The sequence below is a fragment of the Ambystoma mexicanum genome, chromosome 2p (genome assembly GCF_040938575.1).
Source record: "Ambystoma mexicanum isolate Mex_15411 chromosome 2p, UKY_AmexF1_1, whole genome shotgun sequence".
NCBI classification, from domain to species: domain Eukaryota; kingdom Metazoa; phylum Chordata; class Amphibia; order Caudata; family Ambystomatidae; genus Ambystoma; species Ambystoma mexicanum.
Window position 1 is genome coordinate 525,798,028 of NC_090923.1, and position 15,994 is coordinate 525,814,021.

Consider the following 15,994-nt stretch of genomic DNA (forward strand, 5'->3'; position numbering starts at 1 on the left):
TGAGACCCCCCCACTATGGCAGTAGTCCGCTGAAATGACCCAGTGGCCAAAAAATGCAGGACATTGAGCACCTTCTCCAAGGGGCTCAATGCTTGGGATCAGAGGGTGGGGGATGTAAGGTCATCTTCCCACTCCCTTACCAGGTCTAGGATGATACGAAGTTGAAACCTATACCTGCCGTAGACCTGGTCATCAGGAATCCCAAAAAGGCTAGTCCCGGTGGAAAAAATGCAGGCCCTGGCTATTCTCCTCCTCCTGCGGTGTCCCACGATCAGTGCTGTGACAAATGGGGCATTCATCGTAGCTGGATATGCGTGTTTGTTGTTTTCACGCACTTTTATACTGTGCGCAGGGATGCTTACGCCTGCCTTCCTGTGGCGGACGTGTTGCCGCCTGTGCGCGTCTTTTTGCATGCGCTTGTTTGCCGTATTCGATTCCATGAATACGAGTTGTTCGCATGCGTGTGGGCGTTCCTTGTATTTCCCTGCAGTACTTCCCCAGTTATGCCTTCTTTTTCACTAGTTGTTCCCCATTCTGCATGTTACGCCCCGTGTCCCCCCCCTTTTGGTGTGTGCGCCGACGTTGTGCGCTTTCAACGTGCGCATCGCGCACGCCGTGAGGGTTGTTGCAATGACGTGTGCGCCCGTGTGCGCCACTCGCGGTTTTGGCGCACAACCAGTGGAAAACATGCACTTCCTTGAATCGCACACGTGCGTGTGCGCTTGCTTTTTCACGCTTGCGCCACCTTGCCCCAGCTTGCGCTAAGATTTTCGGCACACATTTGTTCCATGAATCGGCCCCATAATTGTATCCCCAAAACTCAACTACATAGAGCATAATGGATTTAACTCTGGCTGTATATAACAGTAAAACTGTCCTAATTGAGTATCCCATGTTCCTACCAATAAAACTACTAATGGTGTTAACCACTTTCAGACATTTCCATTTTAGTTCTGACAAGTGCGAGTTCCAAGTAAGTTGATCATCGATATACAGGCCAAGATATATGCATGGCTCAACTTGTTCAAGGATATTCCCATCAAGTTTCAATGGATATATTTTTTGGCATGCATGGTTTTTGCAAACACCATAGTTTTACTCTTCTCTATATTAACCTTAAAGTTACTAGCTTTAGCATACACACTCAAGGTATTTAGAGCCATCTGGAGGCCATGTGAAGTGTGATCTAGCAAAAGCAGATCATCTGCATATGCCAGCCATTTGAAAGACATTGAACCTACTTTAACGGGACAGGTAGCTGTACTTATCATATTTTCTGCAAAGTCTGCCAAATACAAGTTAAAAAGTGTAGCTGCCACTATGCATCCTTGTTTAACACCAAAAAAGGTAGGAAAGGATTTGGAGAGGTTCCCTGTTGCATTAAGGCGAACTTGCACAGTGTCCCTGAGAATAGCAACATTAACATTTAAAGTAAGCCTGAAGGAATATTCCATATACCCACAATAGGACAGCTCACAGGGTGACTTGATGTGTTCAGTACTATCGGTGATGCCGAACCCCCACGAGGAACCAAGGGTTGACGTTACCCAAGGAGGCAAATCTTTTTCTTTTTAAGTAGACCATGGGGCAACTCGCTCATGTTTACGAGAGGGAAAATATCTGTTATCTGGAAATGCCATGAATGCTCAGGGCTTCTCTGGAGCTTCAAGTAGAGTTCCTTTTACTAATGAATTACCAGTCTCGATAGGAGAATGTGACATGTCTGTTCCATTATTGTATTCAAGGCAGACACCAGTTAATATTCTGTGCTGAGATTTAATGACAGAACTAAATATGACGATTTCTTTTACTGATGAAGGCACAGTGTGTTCCATTCCAGGGATACATTATCCAAACGTGGGCGAATTTATAATGGCATTTACGGGGCAAATGGCTCTGCGAAGAATGTTATTAGAACTAGAAGTCTTTCTTTATGGGGTATGCATTTTGTTGACATGGCTGCCTGGCCTAGTGGAAAAGATTATGAGGATAACTAATGAGTTCTTGTTCAGGACGCAGGTACCAATGGACGAAGAGGGGACAGACTGTTCCCCTAGAGTTACATGCAGCCATAGTGTGAGGGGAATTGGCCATGGTTGAAGAAACGGATGGCGAGGGCAGGCCATGGAGAACAGTGATTGCTATTGGGGAAGGGTATAGATTGACTGTTGTCACAGATGAAGACATGTTTAGAGATGACCCGTCAGATGATGAAGTAGTATTCAAAATAAATGAGTATTACATATCGGATCAGAATAAAGAGAAGGGAAATCCCACTGTGAATGGTGAAAGTGCAGCAACATTTTTTGATGAGGACATGGAAAAAGTGCCAACCTCTTTATGTACTACAGGCCCCTATGATGTAGGCCTATTGAGGGGGGTGGGAAAATTTAAGATTAATCTAAAACCAGGAGCAATTTTACCTCGAGCAAAACAGTACCCCATGTCCCGAGAAGCGGATGAGGGTATTTTTAAGAATATATCAGCCATGATGGAAAAGGGTATCTTAGTGATGTCAGAGTCACTATGTAATACTGCTGTGTACCCTGTGAACAAATCTAAAGGGGGGTCATGGAGATTAATCCAGGACATGAGGTCAATTAACCAGATTGTAGATGCAGAGTTTCCTTTAGTTCCAAATCCTGCAACAATTTTATGTAGCATTCCCACAGAGGCCTGATATTTCCTGGTATTTGACTTGAACATTTAATTTTTCTTAATCCTGTTGCATTAGGACTCTCAAGATCTTACGTCATTCACGTTTCATCAGGCTAAACTGAAGAGTACTCATTTGCCCCAAGGGTACTACAAGTCTCCATCGATTTTTAATAGGGTCCTACAGTTGGACCTAAGAAATATCGATTTGCAAAGTGTTGTGTGCAGTACGTAGATGACATTTTAGTTTACAGCACGACAGAAGAATGCAGGCAAGATTCGGTTCGCTTAATGACTATCCTGGCAGACAAAGAATATAAAGTAGACAAGGAGAATTTGCAATATTGTTAGGAAGAGGTGTTGTCCATGGGCCAGTTAATCTTACATGTGGGAAAGAACGTCACACCTGAAAGAGCTGAGGCGATTATGAAAACATCAAAACCGCACACGATAATGCAAATGGAGCAGTTTCTGGGATTGTGCAACTACGTTAGAGCATGGGTATTTGATTATAGTTCATACACGAGACCCCTTTTGCAGGCTTTAAAGAAAGCCCAAGTGAACAAGGAAAAAATAGAATGGACTGAAGAAATGGAGGGAGGATTTTAGGAATTGAAAAAAACTATTTGTACAGCTCCAGTTTTAGGAATTCTCAACTATTCTGAGGAGTTCTTTCTGTGTTTGCTCACAAATGGAACACTTATGACAGCAGTGCTTACACAGAGGACTACACTGGGGTACAAACCTCTAACATATTATATTGGGATTCTAGATCCAGTTATGAGAGGATACTTTCCTTGCGAACAATTGCTGGCAGCAGCCACATTCACCATTGAGAAGTCTACAAGCATTGTGATGGGGCGTACTATCATGACTTTATTTGTTGAGCATGTTTTATTTGCTGCTTTAGAGAAACCTAAGGGTACAGTGACATCTCAGAGGGCTTCTGCATATGAAGTAGTTATATTGAATCCAGCCATCAAAATAGTCAAGTGTAAAATAATGAACCCTGCCACGTTTGTAGCCAAACCTGTGACAACGGATGAGCAAGCACATGATTGCCCAAATTATGAGGAGTTCTACGATGAGATTCCAAGGATAAAGGAGAATTCTCTACCAGAGAGGAGGTTCTCTTTATTGACGGGTCTTCAAAAATGTATCAAACTGATGGGGAAAGGCATTCAGGTGTCAGCTCTGGTAAGGCATAGAGCTAATAGGGAATTTGAAGTGGCCAAAAGGTTTGCATATTCACCAATTATTTTTAGTTGTGATACTCCAGATGTAAATGAAAAAGTGGTTATGATTATGATTGTAAATGAAGGGTTTAATCATCAGGTTTTTAGCCCGAGAAGTCTTTCCTAGATGGGTAGTATGTGAGGAGCTGAGATCCAACAATGGGCCCCATTTAGTTAATGAATTATTTTAACAGATCAGCCTATTGCTTAGCATAAAACACAAGTTTTCTTCTGCTTATCACCCGCAAGCAAATGGAATATGTGAGAGACTCAACGGTCTTCTCAAAGAAAGAATTGCTAAACTTAAAATGACACTGAAGAAGGGATGGCTGTATTGCCTGCCCCATGCATTATATCCATTAAGGAATCAGCCTGGGTCGGACCACCACCTCACCCCCCATGAGTTAGTAACAGGAAGGCAAATGAGAATACCCCTGTCACCTCCATCGAGGAGTAGAAGTGATGCCCAGACGACTACAGAATTGTTAGGAAAAGAGCTACATGTGTATTTGACATGTATGACCGCTAGTATCTCTGTCATTTCAGATCAACTCAAGCGTATGGGGTATCTGTCTCAGGACACAGATGAAGACCATTCTGCAACCGGATGTATGAAATTACTATCTGTACCCAAGTTGTTTATTTGAAACCCCGTTTTAGTACACAACTTCCCAAAGAAGTGGCACGAGTCCCGTTTTAGTGGACCATTCATCATAGAAAATATCACTCTCTCAGAAGTAAAAGTTCAAGAAAAGCATGCCTGAATTTACTTGGGCGACGTGAAGCTGTATGCTGGTGAGACAGATACACCCCCACCCGTTGATTTGGAAGCAAGACATGAAGAAGCAGTTCAGCACGTGCAGACTCGATCAATGACGAGGAAGGAGGATGCTAAGAGTGCTGATTAAATAAACGCAAATGAGCATTTGGATTGTGGCTTACCTGGATCACTCTTTATAGATATTTTAGCAGGAGTGCAATAATCAATGTTCTTATGCCACAGGAATCTCTTTAATTGGACTTTAGAAGTGCTGATGTGCTAAAAATGCCAGTTCTTGATTTTATATTCGATGACCGGAAAAGGGAACAGTTCCCCGATTCATTCCTCACTGAGTTTCTCTTTGGCTAGATTCATGGTTCTATCTGTTGTTGATATTCATAGGCTCCTTCTCACTGTCTTCATTTTTATACTCTGAGCTTAGCCTGCTCTTGTTGGGCGTAGCACTGACATACATACTTTTGTGCAGGATCCTAAGAATGGACTTGCGATTAGAAGATTGCTTGCAGCAATAACTGAGCACCTAACAAGGCTGCCTGATTTAAAAGGTTTTTTCCTTCCTTAAAAATAGTACACAGGAACAATGTGGATTATTGAGAATGATGCAGTTCCAGAAAATGAGCAGACTCAATGACATTTGCATAGACACCAGTGGTGGGGTCTCATATATTGGTGCATGATATATGTGTGCACAACATCTTTTATTGTCTTTCTGTTTTTGCTCATCCACGCTGCTTACCTTGCTAGTCCCACAAAAGTAGGAGTTCCCTTGATTCTTTCCACTCCAAAGAGACCAAGGCCATATGTGATTATCCCTACACCATTGACACATGTAAAGTCACCCATTTCTCTGACAAGTGCTCCTTTGATTCCCCTTCTACGATGGTCTGTTTTTCATATACTCCATGACCATTATGTACAAGCTCATTTGGCAAGAAAGAGACCTAAGAGAAGTGCATGGGAAGATGATTATGAGTCAAATAATTATCTAGCTAGTACAGCACATTTGGGAATAACATGTGGTATCAACACATGAAGGAGGTAAGGAAAAGAACCTCTGAGGAGGATTGCTATGATGTGCTCTCCTACCTTATACTATGGGGAAGTCCAAGATATTCATAGCTATAGAAATAGACGTCCAAACAGCTAATTGTCTGACTCACCTTGCACTCTGCCATACAAGAGGTCAATTCCAGGGTCGAACAACATCCTTGGTATGGGTGACGGAAAGGTCAGCTCCAGAGGAAGATGATTATGTTCAAGATTTAAAGACAAGAACAAGAGCCCACACCAGAGATCATGTGATAAGATATGAGCAGCCTGGAATGAAGGCAGCGGGAATCAGATGGGAGATGAATAAGAAGCTCAATTGCCAAGGAAAAACTGATGAAGAAATATGAAGATACAAGTAGAGAGGACAGATGCAGATCTGGGGAACAGTACTTTCTCCAGATGGCTGGGAAGAAGGCATAGTCATATGCAGAACTGTGGCAGTGACAGGACATCACAAACCAGTTATAGATCATGTGGAAAAAGGATACAAACCTCTATGGCTGAAGCTTGCAAAGTTGCTGACATGGGTCGAAGACAAAGGAAGCCCGTTGCAGATAGTGCCTCTGCAGAGCTATGTTTCAGAAACAATGGCACAAGAAAAGTTGGAAAGAATCAGCAGTGTGGTTGAATCTTTGATGTACCAGGAATGAAGGATGGAACAGTAGTCATAATGGACCACTACTGGGCCTGTGGATCCAGAGCATACATGAAGCTGTCCAGAGACTGGGGAGGACAATGATCCATAGTGACTGTTCATGTTCAAGCATTGGTGATACCGAAGAGTGACCCGAACATTGGAAAATTTCCAAAAGCAGATGCTCACCTGAGAAAGAAGAGGTCAGCCGGATTCCTTAATTGAACAAGAAGGGAGAACTACTTCTCAGCCAAATCAATAGAAGCTTTCAATGACATTCCATATGAACACGGGTTGTTCAGCCAGATCTTCATGCCAGGGATCCAGACGATGGCAAATGCCAGAGGGTTACAGATAACCAGATGGGAGCTCCTGCAGACGATCAACACTACCATGACGGGATTCAATGCTATCCAGGAAGAGCTGAGAGCCATAAGACTGATGACTCTTCAGAATAGATATGTCTTGGATGGATATGATTACAGCTATGGATGGTGGTGTTTGTGCCAAAATCAGAGAATCATGTTGCATATTCATACCTTGTCACAATGAGGAGAACAGGATCTTGACAGAGGCCATAACGATGCTCCTGAACTTACTGGTCAAGATGGAAGATGAAGTGGAAGACATTGCTGATAGCTAATTTGCATCAATCTTCTCATGGGTTCCACAATGAATGGGGAATATCTTTAAGTTTCTTGGAGCCTTGGTGGTGATGATCATGTTGGATTGTGTGTGATGAGAATAATAATCACACAATGGAAAGAGGCCTACAAAGGAAGCAACAGGAATGAAGATCACGATTGATGTCGAGTTAGGTTTTGGACCCAAAGAGCTGACAGATTGTGAGGAAAAAAGGGGATGTGCAAGTAGGAAAGCAGCTCAGGAGAGCTACTACAAGGAAAATGAGCAAATACTACATTTCCCATGAACCCTGTGGCAGTTGGAGCAGGTGTGTCAATTATGAGGCTACTTAAGCCTCTCCCAGTCCGTGCTGCTTGTTGGTGATTGCGGTATGCAGGCACGGGTCGGAGGAGGAAGGTTTCTATGATGGTGATTGGAGAAACCGGGCCTGGTGGTGATTTGCAGCACTCTATCCCTCGTGAGGGATAAGAGCGGCTTACACTTTTGTGCTGGCGGTCTGGGCTGGGTGGTGAAGATGCCTCCAGAGCGCCTGCCCCTCCAGGGCAGCAGCGCATATGCGGCAGTGAGGCTGCCAACATTGTATCTACATTGCCTGGGGAGGTGCTGGCAAGCCACCCCCCCCAGGCATCAGTTAAGTGGTGTCCCTCTGCTTTTTCCAAGTTTCAAAGTGAGCATGCATATTTGTTTGGGTGCGGACGCACTGTTTCTTCATTTGGCGTAACACTCTCTCACGTTCTGCGGAGAGAGGCATATGCATGCTTCGGCTCATGGGCTAATGAACATACGCCTTAAATGCTGTGGCTCAAAGCGCAAGAGCGCTCAGTAACTGTGAATATAGCAAGATGCGGTTAGGCAATGTAGGGACTTGTTGTGTTGTTTGTGGCTGCTTGCTTCTTGTACTCATTATTTGTCTACCTGAAATCATTTATGTTCAAGTTGGGAAAGCATGCTTGCTGGCAGACACGGCAGGAGATTCTGAAAGCCATTACCAGGAGTATGCCAGACTGGCAGGAGGTACGTGTTTCATGTGCTTCATATGACATCTTGTGTTGTTGCTACACGTTATTCATGACCATCAATAATGTTCCATGTGCTTATGTTTGTTGTTAAATTCAAGTGGTATTAGGCATACAGGATTCAGGTGAAATCCTAATCAAGAAGGGTCTTCATGAGGTTTAGTTCTGAGAGGCACAGGTTGGTTCAGGTTATATGTACATGCTACGTCTTTTTCCCTATGTTCCCTTTACCTATCCTCATGAAATATTCCTAACCCTTTTCCTGGTGACCCTAACACCCCCTACCTATCCACAACCTCTCCCTAACCCTCTTGCCCCCTTAAGCTGTATCGTGGTACCTGTGTATATCAAGATCAGGACCTCCGTGCCAAACAAGGTGGGAGGGGTCAACTGCATTTGGCTTCTGTGGCTAGGAAGGAGTTGTGTGGTACTCCAGGGGTGTGACATAATCACCAACCCCCAATCAGAATAATTCAGCCACCCGAGCAAGATGGAGTCCCCTACACGCTTGACAGATGTGCTCAAGGCACTACAGCATATACAGGCTGAATTGATTCAGTTTCGAAGATGGAGGTTAGTGGGTTAATTACACAAGGAACGCCGCTCAAGGGGGAACCAGCAATGACATCGTTAGCAGGACCATCTAGTCGGTCAAATACAGTGGTGGTCCAAAAACATGTGGGTGTTTCTTTGGCTGCCCCCCAAAAGATTTGCAGGAGACCCTAGAAACATTTCCACTTTTGTGACACAATGCAAGTTACACTTTTTATGTAAACGAACAGCGTTTGAGTCGGCACAGACTCGAACTCCATTTATTATTTATTATTTGACCGGGGATGCCACAGCCTGGGCCATTCCCCTAGGACAAAAGGATGACCCTGTATTGTATGACTGGGCAGGGTTTTCAGTGGAAATTTCAAGGCTATTTGACAGGCTTAATGTATTATTGGCTCAGGATAAGGAGTTATTAGCACTGAGACAGGGTACGATGGATTTGGTAATTTATGTGACACAATTTAATCATTTGGTAGTTGAGACGGCCTGGCCAGAACCTAAGCAAGCAGTGTTGTTTTATCAAGGACCAAAGGACGAGCTGAAGGATGCTATAGCACATGTGGAACCCCAACCGGAGTCATGTAGTCCACTTATTGACTTAGCTCTGCGATTAGATCATCATCTGAGAGAGTGCAGGAGTGAAAAGAGGAGGATGGATGGAATCCTTTGTGTGCATTTAGATAGGAGCAGAGATGTAGGATGTCGTGCTGGTGGGGATCAGGGGGAACCCATGCAGATTGGTAGTATTCAGGGTCCCCTGACTGCTGAAGAAAAGGAAAAGAGGAAGTTGGTTAATTTGTGCTTGTATTGTGGGAAGATGGGACATTATATCAGGAATTTTCTGAATACGCCCGCATGCATGGAGGAGTGGAAGAAGGTGGAGGCGGGAAAAGAAGGGGCTCGGTAAGTGGAGGAATGACTATACTGAGCCAGTAGGAAACATAGTTCTCGTAAATAATGGCAAATACCATGCAAGTGAAGGCTCCCCATATCTACCTCTTGGTGGCTTTGATTCTTTGCCAATAGTAGGGAAATAGTATGGCAATGGTGGATTTGGACGCCAGGAGGAATGTCATGGATATTGCGTTGGCTAAGTTAGAATTCCCACTAGAATCAAAAAGGAGAGTGAGTTGGTGCTGGCAGTGGATGGTTCATATTTGACCTCAGGTCCAATTACCACGCAGACTCAAGAGCTAAGCATGTGGTGTGGTGAGGATCATGAGGAAGTGATCACTTTTGATTTGATTGTGGTGCCCCATTTTGGGGTGGTTTTGGTATGCCTTGGTTGGTTACACACATTCCCTGCATAGATTGGCAAGGAAGGACTTAGACTTTTGAAAATGATCTGTGTGCATCGCATTGGACTGGCATTGGAGGACCCACTACATATTTGGTGGAAGGAGTACCTCAGCTGGTTCAGGTAGGAGCAGGGGTTACTACCCTGCCAGAAAGATATCAGGAATTTGCTAAGGTTTTGAGAAGGGTGATGCTTCAGTTACCACCCCATAGGCCATTCGACTGTGTGGTGGATATTATTGGTCTTTGCCCAGGTTCTTCACTGATAATACCTGGGAAAGAACAGGGAAGAGATATATCCATGGTCTCTCACATAATCCACAGATCTTTTTTTGATGATATAGGTAGAGGGGCAGTGGTTTTATCGGTCTCTCCAAAATAACCCACAAACTGGTGTACATGGGTTGACTCTGGGTTTATAGGTTCTTTATACCTTGGAGGGGTTTCATGGGGTTCTGTTTTTTCCCAGTCCCATATTGGAGAGTTTTGCCAGCAGTCCTGGGTGAAAACCCTCTAGGAGGTGGAGTTTCCTGAAAGAGAGTGGAAAAGGTAGGGAAATTACCGCCCCAGAATAACCTCTTTGAGGAGTCCAGGAATCATGGCTGAATCTGCTAAGCAGGACTCGCCCATGATGTTAACGCATATGGGTATTTTGGGATATACTTCATTGTCCCTGTGTACACAGGTAACTCTAACTAGGGTAGTGTTCTCAAGGTCCGTTGTTGTGTCCAAGTCAGCACTTATAGCAGTTAGTTTGCTACCTGAGTCAATTAAAGCCTTTAGCTGCTTCTCATTCACCTAAGCTTTTTCATATGTGACGTCAGCAGAGGACTGACACACACATATGATGAAGGTCTCTAGATCTTCTTTGGGTTCTTCCCACTCTTCTCCCTTTAAACAGCCTATTTCCATAGGTTTGGCTATTACATTTTTCGGACAGTGCCTGGTCAAATGCCCAGTTTCTCTACATGAAAAGCAAGTAAGGGGGGTGGTCTTTTTCCTTTGGGTTACTCCCTTTTACTTTCGTCTTTGGTTTTATGGTCAGATCTCTTGACTTCTAGTCTTTCTTTTGGTATCCATTCTTCAATTTTATATGACCCTCCCTGTTTGTCTACTCCCTGAGGTTGGGGTCGGTGGGTAGGCTTGTAATATTTCCATTCCTCCAGAGTGCTTTTGTGCAGTTTCAATGGCCATGGCTAGGGTAGGTCGATTTAATTGCAAGACAGTCTTAAGTGCCCAGGACGAGGTATATCATCCTTGGGATTGCCTCCCTGTTGCCAAGGACGAGATACCTCGTCCTTGGCACTTAAGGGGTTAATGAAGGAGAAAATATCAGAAGGCATTGAATGGTGAAATACCAAAATCACCAGAAAAGGCCTAGGCACTGGGGGTGGGGTGGGGTGACCCATGGCAGTTAAAAGGTTAAGATAGGGGATAAGGAATTGGTGAACTGTTTTAGTGTGATAATTTCTATTAACTCGCCTAGGTATTTGTTATTGATCCAAAGGGCTACTGTGTTCTTGATATGTTGGCTCATTTCCAGAGGGGTTTCTTCCAGATTTAATCTAATGGCCCTCAATTTTTGCCGATAGAAATTATAAGTTTGTCCCACTCTTTTCAAGAGCCCTTCTTTGATGGATACAAAGGTGGCTCCCTGGGCAACATCTGTTATTAGCGCCAAGATGCCCCTTCGAGGATGAACGTGCGCTTTACAAATATCCTTGTTATATGTGTTATATCACTTGTTATGTTATGTAGGCGGTCTGTAGTTCACCTTTCAACAGAGGACCCAAATGGCCTCTTTTTAGATATTTTGCCCATCATAGCTGTTCGGTTAACCGTTCAAAGTTCAAAAAGAAGTTCCCTACATCTTCGCCTTCTAGCTACGGTTGAAGTATCCCCTGTGGTAGTAGGGGTCTGGCTTGCAACTCAACCAATTTTGTTAAGTTTTCTTGGATCCTGGCTTCGGCCTGCATCTGATGAGCAGATAACTGGGCAATAACAGCTGCTAGGTCGGCCATTTCTTCCAGTGAGGTAAGGTTTCCTTCAGTGTTTTTTTCTGAATCTGAGAAAAAACAGGTCTCGACACCTTCGGATAATGTTTCAAAGTCATCTGATTCTTCTGAGTCTGACTCCACCAAAGGGAATGATTTTGCTAGGTTTGTCTCTAATCCTGATGGCCCCGCAACGGAGGGTAATTGGGTACCAAAAAAAAGGCTCAGGTGCGGGAGGGTTTAGGGCACTAGGCCTAATTGATATTGATATTGATATTTTATTTGTATCACGCTCATACACAAGTGTTTCAGAGCATGACGAGGCAAGTGAGGGAACAATTGAGTACTAAAACAACAATCTTACTAGGCCCAGTGACATTGAGAACGTGCAAGTGCAAGTGCAAGGGAGAGGGAGGGAGAAAGTTCAGGGGTGAGGGGAGAAAATAGAAACTGCTGAACAAATTAATAAAACAACAAGTGGTAGTGGAGCCAGCAAGTGGCTACTGCTAGGTTTAAGGCACAGACAGGGAGTGTCTGATAAGTGCAGAAAAAGGGGGGGACTGTAGGGTTACAGATACAGACCCAAGCGCAAGGCTTGCCATGAAGCAGTGCAGGTGCGTTACAGGGTGGACAAGCACCTGGGCCCGAAATCAGAGGGTAACCAGGTGCACGATGCCGAAGCGGAACAGATCAGCAGGGGAGAGGAGGAAAGAAAGCAGAAGCAAAGTGGAAGATCTTGAGGTGCTTCCTAATAAAGGTAAAGGGTGGTTAAACTTTCAGTATTATTCGATCAAACTGTTGTATTTTATAATGAGAGAGTGGGAGGGGATCTAAGAGTACTTGAGTTTTAAAGAACAGATCTTGTTGTAAAAAGGCCATGTGGGGAAGTGTGTTGTCGCTCATGGTGGGCTGTCCATGAGAAAGTGTTTGTCGGGAAAGGGTTGTGGGTTGAGTTCCTAGGTATCCATCTGGTAGGATGAGGAAAAGATGTTATAAGGAAGGGATTCTGCATCTCGCCCTTCGGTGTCCCACTTCCACTCCCCGTAGACCCCTTATCCAGGTGATCCTCCCGCACTGTTCCACCCCAGGAACTGGATCCAAAAGCGATGGCTGTGTCCTGGCCACCTGGATGACAGATTCCCGGGGACTAGCGAGTGAGACACCTTCAGGTTTCTCACACAGCGCATACTAATGAGAGTTCATTAAAGCAGGCCTGCGGGAGGCCTGGTCGCAGGCCTGACAAAGGACAGGATGACCAACATCCTTTAGATATGCATCTGTGCCAGCTTGAAGTCAGCTCCCGCCCTTTACTCTGATGGGCAGTGAATGTCATGTCTGAGACAACTGTTTACAGTGATCATCCCCGCAGGGAGCTCCCATTCAGGAAGGTACGAGTATGTGATTTGATGGAGACGCAAAGTCTGTTTTTGCCATAACTTCAAGGGAGACCTGTGCTTTCATCAGGGACCACAGAGAGCTCAATTAACCAGAGAGACCCTTTGATCCACAACAGACAGGAAGATGGGTGGGACTTAGTAGTACATGTTTTCACCCCTTTTCCTTTCCTGTGTGAAAGCACTCTGGTTATGACCTCACGCATAACAGAAGATTGCTGATGGGGACCCAATATTAAGGTAGGCTTAGCCTGCATCAATCACTGTGGCCCATTCAGCTTTAAAAGAGGGCTGAGCCCCTCTCTTGGCAGATTATCTGAAGACTTCTCAAGGAGTAACAAGAAGAACTCATTTGGACCCTGGCTGAAGGAACAGTCTGCCTTACATCTTCCACCAGTGAAGGAAGGCCAAGATCTCCAAGACGGAAGCAAGATCCCTCCCCTAAACATTTCTCAGGGAACAGAGGGAGATACTGAATCAAGAGGACCCTCTATCAGCTCCAGAACCGGTACCCTGCCAGCACCCAGCGTGCCCTGCTAGGCTCTGCAAGCAAGCTTCCTAGGTGGGAAGTGCCAGAGAGTCTCTGAACCGAAAGAAGGACAAGGCTGTTGCCTGCAACACTCTCCTCAGCTTTGGGCTGTCCGCCTTTAAGGATGACATGAGCCAGGTGAAGAAGCTAGGAGGAGTGCACCAACAAGCGGTGTCCACTTTTAAGGACATTTTCAAGGCAGTCGAGACCCTATTGTCACGCTGCAGTCACTCACACTGTCAGAGACACCTCAACCAGTGCTTCAGACCCACCATCCAGCATCAAGACAGCTATTCCTGACCCGAGCTGCCGTGTAGGCCAGCCTGCAGCCGTCTGTCCATCCTCACTCAACAAACTGCCTGCCGCATGATACCCACATCTGTCTCCCATCTTGAACTCCTTTGCAGAAGCTGCAAAGCGCCCTGAAACCGACTCGAAGCTGTCGAGCACCAAGAACTTCTGCAAGAACAAGGTACATTGTAGTTCAGTCCCCGTGGTCCTTACCCGAAGGCCCCTAGTGAGATTTTACGACCCATTGCTCCCTTTGTGCTGAAACCAAGTATTCTTGAACATTGAGATTAATTACTTTACCAGCTACCCTCATGTCAGTATTGTGAGAAACCTGAAGGTGTCTCCCTAGCTAGTCCCCAGGGATCTGTTATCCAGGTGGCCAGGACACGGCCATCGCTATTGGATCCAGTTCCTGGGGGCGGACCTGTCAGGGAGGATCACCTAGATGGGGGGTCCTTGGGGAGTGGGAGTGGGACACCGATGGGCGAGACGTGGTACCCCCCTCCTTTCAACACCTTTTCCCCATCCTACCATGTAGGATATTTCAAAACACTGCCACCGGTTTTCCGACACAAACACTTTCACACAACACGGAAGACAACGGACTAACACCAGAGTCGTTTACCTGACATGTCCCAATAAAAGGGCCAGGCAAAGTCAGGCAATTGACCACAATCACACACACCTGACAGCCCTTTCCCTTCCGACAGGGATAAAAGGTACTCAATGGGAATCACAAGACGAGCAGGGCAGACCGGGCAACGTGAGCGGAAACTCAGCATGGCAGTTCAAAAGGAGGAGAAAGACGTCGCAGACAGAGAGGTTGACAAGGAAAGAAGCAAACTTGCCCTTTCTAACCATGGCACGTGAATCAGCTCCAGAAAGTATAAGACCACTAAACAATAGCCAGCATGTGTCGTAACTTATGTCTACGGTACGCAAGACCCTCTTCTGCTGATAACCAAGCCGGGGAAGGACTCTGGTCTCGGAGGTACGAACCTTGACTCCAGAGATAAAGAAAGGCAAGCAGTTCATCACAGCCGGTGAGTCGAGGGGAGGATTGATAAGAAACAAAACTGTGTTGAACGAAAAGTAGCCAACGGCTAATTTGAACTTCGTTAACCTTGAAAGAATTAAAGATACGATTGATGAAAGAGAGGGAAAGCCAGAAGCAGAGGAGGCGGGCAACACATGGGTGCTCAAGAAGGAAACTCTGGGTGATTACACAATGGTAGAAATTACTGGAACCAGAAGCTCTTGGGAAGAGGCGAAAAGAGGTAAAAGTGGTCATAGAGGGGTTTTGTAAAATCCTCTGTACCATTGAAAGTCTTTAACCTACAGATGATTAAGAAGCGAAGGGAAATGAATCCCGCTTGGTGAAATGAACTCATGAACAGTGTGTTGTAAAAGTTGGCGAGAGTGAACCAGGAAGAGGGAAGCAGACAATCAGGAACGAAGCCTGACGTATTGTTTTCAAAGACATAAAAACCGCCTGGTTACCGCCAGACTCGTATTACCATTCCGCCTCCCTTCTCCCAGAATTACCAGGGCATTACAGCCCGGTGCACCGGGAGTCACGGAGGCAGAATGGTGTTAATCCCCATTCCCATTGAGTCCCAGTGTGGAGTTGAAGATGACCCCAAGGTTTTTGGCTTTGTAGGTGGGAGCAGGAGGACCACCAAGAGAGGCCGGCCAGAGAGCAACAGGAAAGGAGGGAGCGGTTGTGCCGATGAGGTGAATCTCAGTCTTACTGGCATTAAGGCAGATGTCATTGGCGGCACACCACTCCTGGATAGCAGACAGACAGTCAGAGATGAAGGAAGGAGAGGAGTAGGCTGAGGGTAGCCTGAAAATGAGATGCGTGTCATCCCCACAGCACTGAAAGTTGGGGCAGAGAGTGGCGATGCAGTGGGCAAGGA